Here is a 17408-nt window from a genome sequence, read left to right as displayed (position 1 = left end):
CCGAACTATACATTATCCCTTACGTAATTAATAAGTGCAGAAAAAAACATAGATAGGAGCGCCTGGTTGTAATAACTTCTAGAGCTGCAACAATTAATCGATTAATCAAACAATAAACAATTATTAAAGGGATAGGAAAGACCTTTTGAGAAGCTGCTTGAGCTGGTCCTTCAGCCGTCTTTTTGGCCCACCTATCGGCCTCGAACCATGAGCCAGTTCACCGTACAGAGTCTGTTTGGGGAGGGATGAGTCTTTCCTGCGACGTAAATGGCCAAGGAAACGCAGCTGGTTCTTGGCGATGAGAGCCTCCACGCTTGGGAGGCCAGCGCGAGTTAGAACCTCGTTGTTTGTGATGCGTTCTTCCCAGCTTATTCCTAAGATTGCCCGCAGCTTTTGCTGGTGAAACCTCTCCAGGGTCCTGATGTTCGTTCGATAGAGAGTCCAGCTCTCTGACCCATAGAGGAGGGTTGGGATTACAACAGCTCTGTAGACGCTAATCTTAGTTTGTATGGACAGGCTGTGTTGAGAAAAGACGCGGTGGTAAAGCTTGCCGAAAGCTTGAGGGGCAGAGCGGATCCGGTTGTTAATGTCGTCGCCAGGATTGCTAGTGTTGTTGATCATAGACCCAAGATAGCAGAATCTTGGGACCTGTTCCAACTGACTTGCCATGGATGAAGATGTCAAAAGGCTGGAGAGGATGTGCAGGGTGGGGTTGTGCCAGGACTTTTGTCTTTCCAACATTGACCTCCAGGCCTGCACTCTCATATGCTTCCACAAAAGCATCAATGGACTCCTGTAGATCAGCAGAAGAAGAGACTGGGGCACAGTTGTCGTCGGCATACTGGAGTTCTGAAATGTATGTTTTAGATGTCTTTGTTCGGGCTTTCAGCCGCCGAAGGTTAAAAAGTAGGGCCCGACCGATATGGATTTTTTGGAGCCGATGCCGATTACGATTATTAGGGGGGAAAAAATCCGATAACCGATTAATCGGCCGATTATTTTTTTTTATATAAAGTTTTAAAATTGTATTAATTTAAGTAATATATCTACAGAAATGATATAATATATAAATTAGGGCTGCCAAAATTTCCTTGGTCAATTGGTTGCAGGAAAAAACAACAACATTTGGAGCCCTGTCTTGTCAAAATTAAGTCAATATCAATATGACTGAACTGTGAAAGGTATAGGCTTTTAATTTGAAGGGCCAGATACAGGAAGTCATGACACGTGAAACTTTTTTGTTGTTGTTGTTTTTACACGGCACGGCGGTCTCTCTCTCTCTCTCCCTCTCTCTCCCTCTCTCTTTTTTTTGCGACTTTTTCCAATGTTGTTCCAGACGTTTCTGGTTTGTTGACTCCGACGTGGAAGCACGTATCACCGCTGTTTTCAACCATTAGCGGGTGCTGCTGCCCTCTTTAAACAGTCTATGGTGCTGCCGCGAGCCCCGGTCCCACAGCGCTCACAGGCGGTCAGTCTCACGGAGCAGAGACATGATAGTCCCGCTGCAGTCAGAGACCCGCACCGCCGCCCCTCCTTCCCCCCCCCGTGTTACAGCCTCAGTCAGCTCAGTCACTCACCCACCTCATCTAGGTACTGTGTTTATTGGTGATAAACGGGCATACTGCCTGTAATTAGCCTACGGTAAAACCCGACCAGCTTGTTGAATCTCGGACCCAACACGGCCGGAGTCACGAGTATTAATTAATTCACCCGACCGCGGCAAAAAAGAAAAGAAAAGGAAAGCATGTCCTGCTCAGTCACTCTGCTGTGCTGTGAGGTGGTTAGTGGATAGTGGATGCAGTTGGATGCGCCCTCTACAGGATAAATAGCCTAATGTCGGGGGATCTTTTTAAATGGGGGAACATTTTCAAAGTAAAACCAAGTCTTATTCCCTGCATTTTATTTCTGAAAATATCGGCGACAATCGGCAAGTTTTGGCCGATTACCGATTATTCTCAAATGGGCTATAATCGGCCGATTTAATCGGCTCGCCGATAAATCGGTCGGGCCCTATTAAAAAGTCCTCCATCCACCCGGTGTCTGATACACACTCCAAGATGAGGGTGAGTTGTTTTGACACGTATCAGAATGTCTGCAAGATAGAGTGAGAAGAGTGTTGGTGCAAGCACACATCCTTGTTTGACACCAGCGGCAATTGGAAAAGATGGTGAAACTGATGATCCTTGGATGACAGAACCCCTCATTTCATCGTGCAGACCCTGCACTAGCTGGATAAAGTGCACAGGGCAGCCGAACTTCTCAAGCACACCCCAGAGGATCGCCCGGGGGACCGAGTCAAAGGCCTTGTACAGGTCAAAAAAGACCATTGACATGGGTTGCTGTTGTTCTCTGGCTTTTTCAAGCAGCTGGCGAGCACAGAGGATCATTTCTGCAGTTCCACGGCCTGGTCGGAAACCATACTGGGACTCCGGGAGGACCGATTCGCTGAGGTCATGGAGGCGCTTGAGGAGGATCCGGGCAAGGACCTTCCCAGTGATGGAGAGCAGGGATATTCCTCGATAGTTTCCGCAGGCCGACCGATCGCCTTTCTTGAAGATAGTCACGATGTTTGCATCTTGTAAATCTTGGGGGACCTGCTTGGATTCCCAAATCTTGAGGAAAAGGCGGTGGATTTCTTTCAAGAGGTAATCCCCACCATGCTGGATTAGCTCGGCTGGATATTATCAGGGCCGGAAGCCTTATTACGCCGGGATTCCACTGGATGCGGAACGACTCCGAAACGGGTCCGCTACGGAACGGCTGCGTACGCCGACTCCGTCAACTCACACCGGTTCCGTCCGTGATCTGCACTGTTGCGGGTCCGCCTGTGACAGTGGAGTCCCGAGGGCGCACGAGATCTCGCGAATTCACGCATAATCACGCAATATAACCAGAAGAGAACCACAAGCATTTAAAAGGTTCATTCCATAGTCATTCAGAGGAGTAGAAGAAGATTGACTTGGTCCTGTCCTGTAGATCTGCCTTTTTTGTGGAGATTCAACCATGGGTAAGTGCAATATAAACGAAACTGATAATAAACTAAACATTTATTTAAGTTTATTTGTCGGAAAAACCATGTAAATACAGTTAAAGCAGAAGTGAGTGATCCGGTCGTTTTCGCTAATGCTGCGTTCCAGGCCGGCTTTTGAAATCGTAAATTACAGCTTCAAGTCACAACTTACGACTTTGTAGCGTTCCAGGCAACCCACTCGTGTTTTTCCGACCTGTTTTACCGGTGAAAGTCACTATAACGGCCACTCGTAACTTCCGACCGGTGAACTCGTACCAGATCGAACTGGTACCACTTCACGGTCGGAAAAATACGAGTTTCCTTGAACGCACCATAACAGTCCTCGTCGCTACGTCACCACATTCACGGCGTTCCTTGGCTGCACACACAGCCCTGCATGCCGTTCTCTCTCCTCATTGGATAAAAACTGTAGGATACGATAAATGTTTTCTCCTCGGCTCAGAGCAGAGCAGAGGGACTGAGAGACCCATGTTTCAGTCCAAACACTCTATGTAAGTGATTGCTGTCGGAAGATATAACTATTTAAGACTTATATTAACACAAATATATCACTCACTTCTGCTTTAACTGTTGTTGTTGTTGTAAATTGAAAATAGCTGTAGTTAACATTGTACTTGTGACAATAACATTTAATACAGTAGGCCCATAGTATAGTAATAACAACATAGTAAACTATTCTGTGTATTTCAGTGCCTTTTCCTAGGAGGAGGGCAGCTATTTTGTTGATTCTGCTTGCAAGACTGCGGAGGAGGGGTAGAAGGAGAACAAGCCGGCACTGGGTCCATCCATTAAATCAGCCCAGGCCTCAACAAGGAGATTTTTATCATCTTGTGGCTGAACTGCGCCTGGACAGTCAACGGCATCACCAGTACTTAAGAATGAGTGCACAGCAAATGGATCTGCTTCTCTCAATCATCGGCCCAGAAATCACCAAGCAGAACACAAACTACAGAGCTGCCATAGAAGCAAAGCAGAGACTGGCTGTTGGACTGCGGTGAGCTTATGTACACAACACAGTGAATCACTGACCACAATAGGTTTGACCTTTTATTATTTTAAATTAAAGTCACACAAATTTAAAACAGGAATAAGTTCAAAAAAATAAAAAATAAAAATAGGTAAAAACAAATATAAATATAAAATCACAGTAAAAATATATTAACATGAAATCACAAGAAAACAACTATTTACAAATCAGCAAACATAACTAAAGGTCTGTGTATGGGGTGCTGCTGCTCTCCCCCCCCACTGCAGGTCATCCTGGGAGGCCATCATTTGAGTAAAGGGCCCAATAGGGTTAACAGGCGGGGGATGGGTAAAAGTACCTGGCCTCTGCAGAGGTGCAAAGTGTGTGTGGGATGTAGGAAGGGGTTGAGAACGAGTGTAGCTTGGGTGTGGTGATGGCTGTGTAGAAGTCGGGCTGCTCTCAGCGGTGGTCGAGGAGGGTCAAAATTCCAATTTTGGCCTGTCGCCTTTTCCCCTGGTCCAGTCTGTGGAGTTGTGGGATTATGCTCATTGCAAAGTGGTAGCACTCATCGATGTCACTGGATGGTTTTGGATTTGGTTCTTGTAAAATTTCAAGGAGCCGTTCTTTCACATCAGAGCTCTGCGCTGGTCTTTGGCTCTTCTGACCCCCCCTCTCTCTTGGGCTCCGGGACCTGTGGGGCTCAGGCCCCGTCCACACGAATCCGTTTTTTTCGAATCCGGATAAATACTTTATCGGATTGGCCTCGCGTCCACACGAATACGGCGTTTTCGGGGAGTGAAAATGGTATTTTTTGAAAACGGGTCCAGAGTGGGAAAATTTGAAAACGCCGCCCCAGCGTTTTCGTCTGGACGGCCAAAACTGATTTTTTCTGAAACGATGATGTCATACCCCCCGCCGCTCTACCTGTAACCTGAGACACACACACACCGCTGCAGCAGCTACACACTGACAGTCTATATGGACGTAACAACAACAACGGCCAACTACCGTCAGGTCGCTCAGACACTGCAGCTGAATCGCGCCTGTTTAATCATCACTGATCGTCATATTTACTCTGACACGACTCCCTGTCAACATTTAATCCCATGTTTGAGTTTGAATACAGCGGGGGACTTCTTCTTCTCTTGAATTTCAGCGGGGACTTCCCGTCTTCTTCTCTGTGTTAAGTGTTTGTGTGTGGCAGCGCCACACGCTCCACACACGCCTGGCCTATGTACTACAGCAGTGGTACTCAATAGGCGGCCCGCGGGCCGCATCCGGCCCGCCGAACCTTCCAATCAGGCCCGCGACTGAGTTCTACTAGTTTACATATTGCTGTATACTGTATTTCTCGGGCTCCGTGCGCCTGTAAGTCAATGCGCTGGGACATGGAAACACGCTCACAGCGTTTGTGTGTGCCTGTGAGGCCCTGCACTGGGATACAGAAACGCTGACGAACCCAAATCACCATGCGCGAGTGTTTGGGGAGCGAGTGTTTGGAGTGTTTGGACTGCAGGGTTTTCCCTGCCTGTCTGCAGAGACCGTGGGTGATTTTGACCGCCGTCTTGGTTCAACTGTGTGTGCATCATGCATGGGGGGTCCTTTGCACCATACAAAGTTGAAAAGGATGGAGGAGGACCACCACCTGTGGTAAGAACTTTAAATCCTTGCTTTGGAGGTGCAAAATCAAAGCACTCTGAAGGAGCCAACTATTTACATCAGGGGCCTTTGGTACCAACAAAACCACAGATCACAGTTTCTAAGGATGCGGCGCCCCCTGTGTTTCATCTTCAAAATGTTAATGCACCTTCTTTCAGGAACATCAGCAGTGAACATAACATGATTTCTATAATGGAAAAACAAAATGAAATAACATCAATGCTGGTGCAGCAGCAAAGTCAAGCATCACTGCCAAAAAGGGACATTCAAATCTTTGACGGCAATCCATTGCAATACCATGCCTTTATGCAGTCATTTGAACAAACAATAGAACAAAAAGCTGCAAATGGGATGGACTGCCTGCACTACCTGGAGCAATACACCAGGGGGCAGCCACAGCAGTTAATCAGAAGCTGTCAACATATGACTGATGGAAATGGATATGCTACAGCAAAGGCTTTACTCCATGAACATTTTGGAAATGATCATGTCATAGCATCTGCTTACATGAATAAAATATTATCATGGCCGTCAATTAAATCAGAAGATACAAAGGCTTTACAAGCATTCGGTCTGTTCTTACGTGGATGTTGTAATGCCATGAAAGATGTATATAACTTGTGTGACCTGAATACATCAGCAAACATGCTCACTGTGATTAAGAAGCTTCCATACAGGCTAAGAGACAAGTGGCGTACATCAGCTTGTGACATACAGGAAAGGTGCAGTCGCAGAGTTATGTTTGTTGATATTGTAACTTTCATTGAACGTCAAGTGAAGATTGTTATGGACCCTGTATTTGGAGACATACAGGATGCTCCAACAGTCAAGGAGAGCGGCAGAGTAAAATCCATGTATCATTCAAATGTTGGGGGGAGCAGTTTTGCCACCACCGTTACCACAGTTCAAAGAGGAGCTCCACCAGACAACAGGAGGGATGGATATGAGAGGTTCTGCCTCTACTGTAAGAACCATGGACACACACTGGAGTCGTGTACTCTATTGGAGAGGAAAGCTCACGGTGAAAAGATGAATTTCCTGAAAACTAATGGGGTTTGCTTTGCCTGCTTGTGCACTGGGCACATCAGCAGAGAGTGCAGGAAGCGTCTTTCATGCAAAATATGTGGCTCACGACACCCCAGCATGTTGCACATCCATCAAAGGGAAAATGAACAGGAGGACAGGAGCATCTCTGTAAAGGCAGCAGACGATAGTGTGGTTGAAGTGCAAACTAGTGGTCTCACTGGGGCCGGTGACCAGGATTGTAAACTCGCCATCGTACCAGTCAGAGTCAAATCAAGTAAAGGTCAAAGGTCAGTTGAAACGTACGCCTTTTTAGATCCAGGAAGTACTGCGTCTTTCTGCACAGTGGGTCTGATGGATAAGCTGGGTCTTCCTGGGAGGAAAACAAAGATTCTTCTGCGCACGATGGGACAAGAGAAAGTAGTGGACAGTCATGTTGCATCTTATTTGGAAGTTGCTGGATTGGAAAGTGATGTTTATTGTGAAATACCAAAGTTGTTTGTACAAAATAGGATGCCTGTTGATAAAAGCAACATCCCACAACAGCGAGCCTTGGAAAAATGGCCTCACTTGAAGCATGTCTGTTTGCCAGAAATAGATGCAGATGTGGAGATTCTGATAGGCACAAATGTTCCTCGTGCTCTGGAGCCCCTGGAAGTTATCAGGAGCATGGATGGAGGACCATATGCTGTCAAGACGTTGCTGGGTTGGACAGTAAATGGGCCGCTTGGTGGATGCAGTGATAGTCAATCAGCAGTTTCAGTCAATAGGATTTCAGCCATCGCACTTGATGAGCTCTGGAACAAACAGTTTAAAACAGACTTCCCCGAGAACAACCACAATGAACTGCTGGGGATGTCAAGGGAGGATTGCAGGTTCCTGGAAATGGCTGACAGATCTGTGAAACTGGTTAATGGTAATTACAGCATTGCTTTGCCTCTTAAAGACAGAAATATCAGTATGCCCAACAACCGCATAATTGCAGAGCAACGCATTCTTAACCTGAAGAGGAGGTATGTGTCTACCAAATACAACCCTGCAGACCTTGCTTCCAGAGGTGTGAGAGTGGAATATTTTCTAAAGAATGAAATGTGGATGTGTGGTCCCCCATTTCTCCTGCAACCAAAGGAAACCTGGCCCGCTGATCCAGATGACATGGGAGGACTTCGGCCAGGAGACCCAGAAGTCAAAGTATCTGCCATTGTATCTGTGGAACAAGAGAGAGAGAATGCTGTGACATGTTTGATAAACCGCAGCTCATCCTGGACACGTCTCATAAGAGTGATGGCTTGGATATTGAGACTTAAGGCCTTGTTATTGAATATCAGGAAAAGGAAGGAAGTGAGTGTACATTCTCCTCAGCCTGCATCAAATGTAAAGCAGCACAAGGATGTTATGATACGTCGTGGCCATCTCTCATTGGAGGAAATCAAAGCCAGTGAGTTGAAAAGAGCTATTGAAGGATGGAACCTGGAACAGATCAACAACACACTCTCATTGAAAGGAATCAAATGGACCGTTAACCCTCCTACCGGATCACATCATGGTGGAGCATGGGAGAGGTTAATTCGTTCCATCAGAGGGGTTCTCAATTCCACTTTGAGAGCACAGAGTTTGGATGAGGAGGGGCTCCAAACAGTCCTCTGCGAGGTTGAATCAATTCCCAATAGCAGACCTCTTACACAGGAGTCTACAGATCTGAACGATTTAGAAGCATTAACACCGAATCATCTTCTGCTTCTTAAAACTAAGCCCTGTTTACCACCTGGTCTGTTTCGCAAGGAGGACAGTTATGCACGCCGCAGATGGAAGCAAGTCCAATATATTTCTGATTTATTTTGGAAGAGGTGGACTAAAGAGTACTTACCGCAACTACAGGAGCGCCAGAAGTGGACAAAGGTCAAGAGGAACTTTGTTGTTGGAGACATCGTGCCAATAGTGGACCATTCTGCGCCTCGGAATTCCTGGATCATTGGAAAATCACTGAAGCAGTTACAGACAGAAGGGGATTGGTGCGGCAGGTCCAGGTTAAGACCCGGACCAGTAACCTAGGCTCTGCAGACCTGTGACCAAGATCTGCCTTCTTCAGGAGGCTGCACAGTCATGAAGGCTGTTTTTTTGACATATTTGACTCAGACTTGACATGAGTGATGATTCACTAAGGACATGTGCTGGTAACCTCTGTCCTAGACATGACTTGACTTGACTTAAGAAGATTGGATGAAGATCTACAATGAACTTTATGATGAACTATATGTGATTAAATGTGCAAAATAGTGAGGAATGTAAATGTAATGCGCTTTTTTATGTGGGTTATGTATTTGTAATTATTACTGGGGTAAGTGTAATAATTATGGGGCCGGAATGTAGATGCCAGGTAGTGTTTGGTGTGTGTGTGGGTGTGTCACATCCGGGGAGGAGTCAGGTGGGATGCACGTCACCAAGCATAGTAAAATCAGCTGTTCCTCACCTGGGGATGAATGAACTGAGAGGGTGAGGGGGGAAGGTCTTACTTTTTGCTGACCGCCAATTTACACTGTTTTTGGATGTTTTTAGGCTTATGTGGGGTTGTTTCACTGATATGTTTTTAGTTTAATAAACTTTTGTAAAACGACAACCTCTGGAGCTTAGTTTTATTGTTGAAGCGCGTCCGACAAGTAAAAACACACTTCCCTCGCTTAGTCTCTCGGCGACCATTAATTCCATCCATAGTCGCCCCAACAGCGGCCCTTCGGAATGGAACCCTGGAACCACTGGCAAGCACCTTCTTTCGGCTCTTCACAAAGCTGTCCCTTAGTGAACGCCATTTTGCCTTGCAGAGATCGGCTGAAAAATGAGAGACATATTTAAAAAAAAATAATCATACATTTGACTAATCTTTTTTTCTTTATTAACTTCACAGGTACTTGGCTTCTGGGGACTCACTTATCAGCCTAGCATTCAACTACCGCCTCGGCCACGCAACTGTGATAAACTCTGTTCACATGGTGTGTGCTGCCATTGAGAAGGTGATGATGACGCAGTTTTTTCCACATCCGACCGAAGAGACATGGGAAGCTGTAGCACAACGCTTCTGGGAAAAATGGAACTTTCCAAATTGCCTGGGAGCAATTGATGGGAAACACATAGTCATTCAAGCACCACCCCTATCTGGCAGTCAATACTTCAACTATAAGAAGACGTTCTCTATAGTGCTTCTGGCTCTGGTGGATGCAGACTACCGTTTCAGGTTCATTCAGGTGGGAGACTTTGGGAGGACATCTGATGGTGGGATCTATGCAGGTACCTCGTGACTGTGGCACACCTGCGGACCTCCGTTACACGTGTGTGTGTGTGTGTGTGTTGTAACAGTTTGTGAGTGAGTGATGGTTGAGCAGAAAAACAGGAACGTCCACACAGCAGTTACTTGGGTCTCCACTACTGTTGCTACTTTACTGAGCAGAACACCACTGTATTATCAGACATGACAAAGCGTCTCACGTTAACTGGTAGCTGAGTTGAGAATCTAAGAAAAAGGAGAAATACGGGAGCTCAATAATGGCGTCTACTCATCATGTACTTGTCTTCTCAACTCACCAAAACAAAGGCGTCACCCATGACGTCCTGGCGCAATTACGTTTACGTTGTTAAAGGAACATTACAACTGTTACAATATGTGTGTGTGTGTGTGTGTGTGTGTGTGTGTGTGTGTGTGTGTGTGTGTGTGTGTGTGTATGTGTGGAGGAGTCAGTGCTGCTACTATAAATAGGGTGCACCTTCAGTCTGACAGGTGTGCTGTTGCCACGGTAACCTGACCTCCATGCAGAGGAAACAGCTGCAGAGCGACGAGAGAGAGAGAGAGAGAGACTCTGACCTGGTTGGAGTGGAGCAGGAAGTGAGGTCGAAAAAGTGATGATAGCCCTGTCAAAGACAAATTTCTGCATCTCTATCCATCTATCTATCCATCCATCCATCCATCCAGAAATGGCCGCCCAATGCAGGCTTCAAACCGTGGTCGCCTGTAGTGTGGTCGTCGTTGCCGGTACCACTGTCGAGCAAAACACCAGAGCTCAAGGGAGGCTGGTCAGCCCAGCACAGGGCGCTCGTGTGTGGGTCAGAGGAGCAGGGAGACTGGGCTTGAGCTCGGGCTCTGGAGCTTAGAGGAGCTGTGGTGTACCAGGAGGAACACGGTGTTGCTATGCAACACTACGCACAGGAAAGTGACGTAGTGCAGTTGCAGCCGACGCGACCCCGCTCAGGCTGCAAAAAACTACGTAGTGGGGCTTAAATGTCGTGAAATCTTGTTGTCATTGTTGACTCTGTTGTGTTTTTATGTTCTCTGTTTCCTTCCTAGGGACTACATATGAAAATGAACATTAGCTAACTCTGGTACGGCTTGGAGCTGTGCGCTGTCTCTGTCAAAATAAACTTAACCTTAAATAAATGTAGATAAGATATATTGTCTATTACGAACAATTGTTGAGTCAGTTAGCTTGTGTCTAACCATGATTCCTGAAGCCTCAAACTCACAGCACACTACAAGTCAATCTGAAGCCAGACAAGACACCACCGTCCCTCAGCCGACCTCAGAGCCCCGACCAGGAGAGAAGCCCCTAATGGCAGATCACCACACAGGGCAATGGTCCTTTATCCTCCTCATAAAAACTCTATGTTGTAAATTGACAATGTTCGGATAAAGATCAGCGGTAACACTTTATAATGAGTACACACTATTAAGCATTAGTTAAGCATGAATAAATATTGAATTCATAATTTATAACACATGAATACTCATTAGTATGTAGTTAGTAAACATAGTTATAAATGTTTTACTCATCATTGATAAGCACAGTAGTTATGGATTAGTAAACACTGAATTCATCATTTATAAAGCATGTTTCTGACGTAAATACTCATTAGTATTTGGTTTACAATCACAGTTGTAAATGTTTTACTCTTCATTAATAAACTCATCTATATAAATGATGGATTCAGCATTCCCAAGCCGCTCTTACACGTCCAGTATGAATGGTTAGTGAGTGTTAGTAAATGTTTTATAAAAACTCACAAATTTAATTTCCAATGGATGACTTATAAACAGTTATTAATGCAGGAATTCATGAATTCAGGCAGTTACAAAGCACTTACTACTCGTTAATTAAGTATTTTGTGTGAGCTTGTGTGAGCTTTTGTGTACTGGTCTTTGGCTCTTCTGACCCCCCCTCTCTCTTGGGCTCCGGGACCTGTGGGGCTCAGGCCCCGTCCACACGAATCCGTTTTTTTCGAATCCGGATAAATACTTTATCGGATTGGCCTCGCGTCCACATGAATACGGCGTTTTCGGGGAGTGAAAATGGTATTTTTTGAAAACGGGTCCAGAGTGGGAAAATTTGAAAACGCCGCCCCAGCGTTTTCGTCTGGACGGCCAAAACTGATTTTTTCTGAAACGATGATGTCATACCCCCCGCCGCTCTACCTGTAACCTGAGACACACACACACCGCTGCAGCAGCTACACACTGACAGTCTATATGGACGTAACAACAACAACGGCCAACTACCGTCAGGTCGCTCAGACACTGCAGCTGAATCGCGCCTGTTTAATCATCACTGATCGTCATATTTACTCTGACACGACTCCCTGTCAACATTTAATCCCATGTTTGAGTTTGAATACAGCGGGGGACTTCTTCTTCTCTTGAATTTCAGCGGGGACTTCCCGTCTTCTTCTCTGTGTTAAGTGTTTGTGTGTGGCAGCGCCACACGCTCCACACACGCCTGGCCTATGTACTACAGCAGCGGTACTCAATAGGCGGCCCGCGGGCCGCATCCGGCCCGCCGAACCTTCCAATCAGGCCCGCGACTGAGTTCTACTAGTTTACATATTGCTGTATACTGTATTTCTCGGGCTCCGTGCGCCTGTAAGTCAATGCGCTGGGACATGGAAACACGCTCGCAGCGTTTGTGTGTGCCTGTGAGGCCCTGCACTGGGATACAGAAACGCTGACGAACCCAAATCACCATGCGCGAGTGTTTGGGGAGCGAGTGTTTGGAGTGTTTGGACTGCAGGGTTTTCCCTGCCTGTCTGCAGAGACCGTGGGTGATTTTGACCGCCGTCTTGGTTCAACTGTGTGTGCATCATGCATGGGGGGCCGTTCAGATGAAGCGTCTTTTGCGCGCTGTTGTGTCCCGCTGCCTTCGGCCTGTGTCTCTCCTACTGTTTCCCACTGAGCTCTGCCTCGTTTGACAGGTGAAGGAAGCCCATGTGTGGAAAGACGTCGCCTCCGAGATGTAGAATGTGTATTATAGAAGAGAAACACACATTTCAGGACCAATGACTTGTATCCTCAGAACAGAGTCAGACATGTCCTGTGATGGTCAGCCTCCTTTCATATTTAAGTTGAAAATCACAGGGCATGTCTGAGGATACAAGTCAGCAGTGTAAAGCTCCAGCATGATATGTAAATGATGATATGACAATGTCAAGATTTTTCATTTTATATCATACAAAACACCATGAAGTGTAAAAATAAAAATTATGTGCTTACAAGTAAAATAAAAAATATTTAAATTATTAGATGAAAAAGGTGAATTTAATTACAATCTAGGCCTATTTGAATGTGCGGCCCCCAAGGTGTCTGTTAAGAAAAATTCTGGCCCTTCGAAAAATGTATTTGAGTACCCCTGTACTACAGCGTTTTGGGTCGTTTTCAGTGGATCCGTGTGGACGCAGATATTTCTGAAAACGATGCCGTGTTTACGGAGATTTTTTTCAAAACGATTAAGAAAAAGATCGGATTCAGTGAAGCCGCGTTTTCGTGTGGATGGGGCCTCAGATGTAGATGGCCCCGGCACAGACTGGGCTGCTGAAACTGTTGGCGCTGTAGATGTGCTTGGTGTTGGAGAAACAGACACTGGTGGCACTGATGCAGTGGAGGAAGTCTGGTCATCAGATCCACATGCAGAAACTGGTGTGGATGATCTCTCCCCCTCTGCCAAAGCAGTGCTCAGGCTGCTTTTCGAACTACAAAACAAACACACACAGATAAACAGATTAGTCACATTGGTGTCAGATACACAATAATTATCTATTACTTAATTTGAAATGTGCTCATAGAATTTAAATATAATACCATCAATGATGTTATATACTAAAAGTGATAATAATAATAATAATTTCATACAGACCTTCTCGGCTGTAGGTGGGGCAAAAGAAAAGACATGATGTCTCAGTACGTTTACATGACACTTGAAAAAACCGAATTATTGCCCTAATCCGACTATAACTGGACAACTGAAGTGCATGTAAACACCTTAGTCCGACTGAAATCGGAGTTGGAGAACTCCGATTAAGACACCCAGATAATGTGATTGGAATTCGATTTTCTCCGTCATGTATACGCCTTGGTCGGAGTATAACTGGACAATGCATGTGCGCATGCTCCACAACAGTATAGAGACAGCACAGAGTGGAGCAGAGAAGCCACCCGAACCCGGCAAAGTAAAGAAAAAAAAAACACAACGTCAGCGCCGATGCAATGCATTTCACACAGCGCGACCGGCAAGAGTGTTTAATTAAAAAAAGAGAGAGAGAGGAGAAAAGGAAGCCTGTATCCTATTCTCAGCGCTCATCCAGCCCAGACTGGTGCGTCTGGTCGGGAACTGCAGTTGAGAATTTATTATTAAGCTTACTAAGTTTTTTATATTCAGTTTTTTACGAGGTGACAGAAAAGTCAACAGGACAGGGCAGCGTATTAACCCGCTGAAACAACGGGTGACGCCACATGAGGGGGCGGACCCCGTCAGTTATTCGATTTTCTCAGTTGCATGTAAATTGAGACAAGGACAGAAGTCCGACTTGACGCCAAAATCGAATTTTGAGCATAGCTCGATTAAGCTCTGCATGTAAACGTACTGTCTGTGTATTTCCAGTCTTTTTGTGATCCCCCTGCTGAGCCACTGGCAAGGGGGGGCGACCCCCATTCCGAAGGACCGCCATTCCGACAGTCTGCCAGTCCGAAAATTCCTTCCGAGGGGCCGCTGTTCCGAATGTGTTTTATTTTGAAAATTGACCGGATTCTCTCGTGGTTTGACTTCCTGCCCGGCTTGACACGATTGCGCCGCGGGGACAGCCCCCCCCTCCCCCTCCAAAGTTTCACCCAGGTGCGAGTCTGATGCAGCCGCGGCGCTCCTGCTGAAAAATAAATGTCCTTGCTCTGTGCTTTGGTTGGGTTTAGGCAATGTAGAAAGGAGTTGGTTAAGTTTAGTAAAAAGATCAGGTAGAGGCCAAGAAAGTTTCTGCTTATATGCAATTCCTCCGGGAGCCGAACCCTGATCTCCCGTGGTGCAGGCAGATGCTCTAACCACTCTACTACCAAAGCATTCGCTGCAATGTGTGTACCCAGTGCCTTAAACCTTTTAATGGCAGACTTTTTTCAGGTTCGGAATGGCAGCCCTTTTCCATAAATAATTAAGGGCTGGCATTCCGACAAATTAAAATAAACGTTCGGAAAGGCGGCCCTTCGGAATGGCACCCTGGAACCACTGGCAAGCACCTTCTTTCGGCTCTTCACAAAGCTGTCCCTTAGTGAACGCCATTTTGCCTTGCAGAGATCGGCTGAAAAATGAGAGACATATTTTAAAAAAATAATCATACATTTGACTAATCTTTTTTTCTTTATTAACTTCACAGGTACTTGGCTTCTGGGGACTCACTTATCAGCCTAGCATTCAACTACCGCCTCGGCCACGCAACTGTGATAAACTCTGTTCACATGGTGTGTGCTGCCATTGAGAAGGTGATGATGACGCAGTTTTTTCCACATCCGACCGAAGAGACATGGGAAGCTGTAGCACAACGCTTCTGGGAAAAATTGAACTTTCCAAATTGCCTGGGAGCAATTGATGGGAAACACAGTCATTCAAGCACCACCCCTATCTGGCAGTCAATACTTCAACTATAAGAAGACGTTCTCTATAGTGCTTCTGGCTCTGGTGGATGCAGACTACCGTTTCAGGTTCATTCAGGTGGGAGACTTTGGGAGGACATCTGATGGTGGGATCTATGCAGGTACCTCGTGACTGTGGCACACCTGCGGACCTCCGTTACACATGTGTGTGTGTGTGTTGTAACAGTTTGTGAGTGAGTGATGGTTGAGCAGAAAAACAGGAACGTCCACACAGCAGTTACTTGGGTCTCCACTACTGTTGCTACTTTACTGAGCAGAACACCACTGTATTATCAGACATGACAAAGCATCTCACGTTAACTGGTAGCTGAGTTGAGAATCTAAGAAAAAGGAGAAATACGGGAGCTCAATAATGGCGTCTACTCATCATGTACTTGTCTTCTCAACTCACCAAAACAAAGGCGTCACCCATGACGTCCTGGCGCAATTACGTTTACGTTGTTAAAGGAACAGAACAACTGTTACAATATGTGTGTGTGTGTGTGTGTGTGTGTGTGTGTGTGTGTGTGTGTGTGTGTGTGTGTGTGTGTGTGTGTGGAGGAGTCAGTGCTGCTACTATAAATAGGGTGCACCTTCAGTCTGACAGGTGTGCTGTTGCCACGGTAACCTGACCTCCATGCAGAGGAAACAGCTGCAGAGCGACGAGAGAGAGAGAGAGAGAGAGAGACTCTGACCTGGTTGGAGTGGAGCAGGAAGTGAGGTCGAAAAAGTGATGATAGCCCTGTCAAAGACAAATTTCTGCATCTCTATCCATCTATCTATCCATCCATCCATCCATCCAGAAATGGCCGCCCAATGCAGGCTTCAAACCGTGGTCGCCTGTAGTGTGGTCGTCGTTGCCGGTACCACTGTCGAGCAAAACACCAGAGCTCAAGGGAGGCTGGTCAGCCCAGCACAGGGCGCTCGTGTGTGGGTCAGAGGAGCAGGGAGACTGGGCTTGAGCTCGGGCTCTGGAGCTTAGAGGAGCTGTGGTGTACCAGGAGGAACACGGTGTTGCTATGCAACACTACGCACAGGAAAGTGACGTAGTGCAGTTGCAGCCGACGCGACCCCGCTCAGGCTGCAAAAAACTACGTAGTGGGGCTTAAATGTCGTGAAATCTTGTTGTCATTGTTGACTCTGTTGTGTTTTTATGTTCTCTGTTTCCTTCCTAGGGACTACATATGAAAATGAACATTAGCTAACTCTGGTACGGCTTGGAGCTGTGCGCTGTCTCTGTCAAAATAAACTTAACCTTAAATAAATGTAGATAAGATATATTGTCTATTACGAACAATTGTTGAGTCAGTTAGCTTGTGTCTAACCATGATTCCTGAAGCCTCAAACTCACAGCACACTACAAGTCAATCTGAAGCCAGACAAGACACCACCGTCCCTCAGCCGACCTCAGAGCCCCGACCAGGAGAGAAGCCCCTAATGGCAGATCACCACACAGGGCAATGGTCCTTTATCCTCCTCATAAAAACTATATGTTGTAAATTGACAATGTTCGGATAAAGATCAGCGGTAACACTTTATAATGAGTACACACTATTAAGCATTAGTTAAGCATGAATAAATATTGAATTCATAATTTATAACACATGAATACTCATTAGTATGTAGTTAGTAAACATAGTTATAAATGTTTTACTCATCATTGATAAGCACAGTAGTTATGGATTAGTAAACACTGAATTCATCATTTATAAAGCATGTTTCTGACGTAAATACTCATTAGTATTTGGTTTACAATCACAGTTGTAAATGTTTTACTCTTCATTAATAAACTCATCTATATA

This window comes from Trachurus trachurus, assembly GCF_905171665.1.
Source record: "Trachurus trachurus genome assembly, chromosome: 1".
Taxonomy (NCBI): Eukaryota; Metazoa; Chordata; class Actinopteri; order Carangiformes; family Carangidae; genus Trachurus; species Trachurus trachurus.
The sequence above is the reverse complement of the archived record's forward strand: the minus strand, read 5'-3'. Positions refer to the sequence as shown.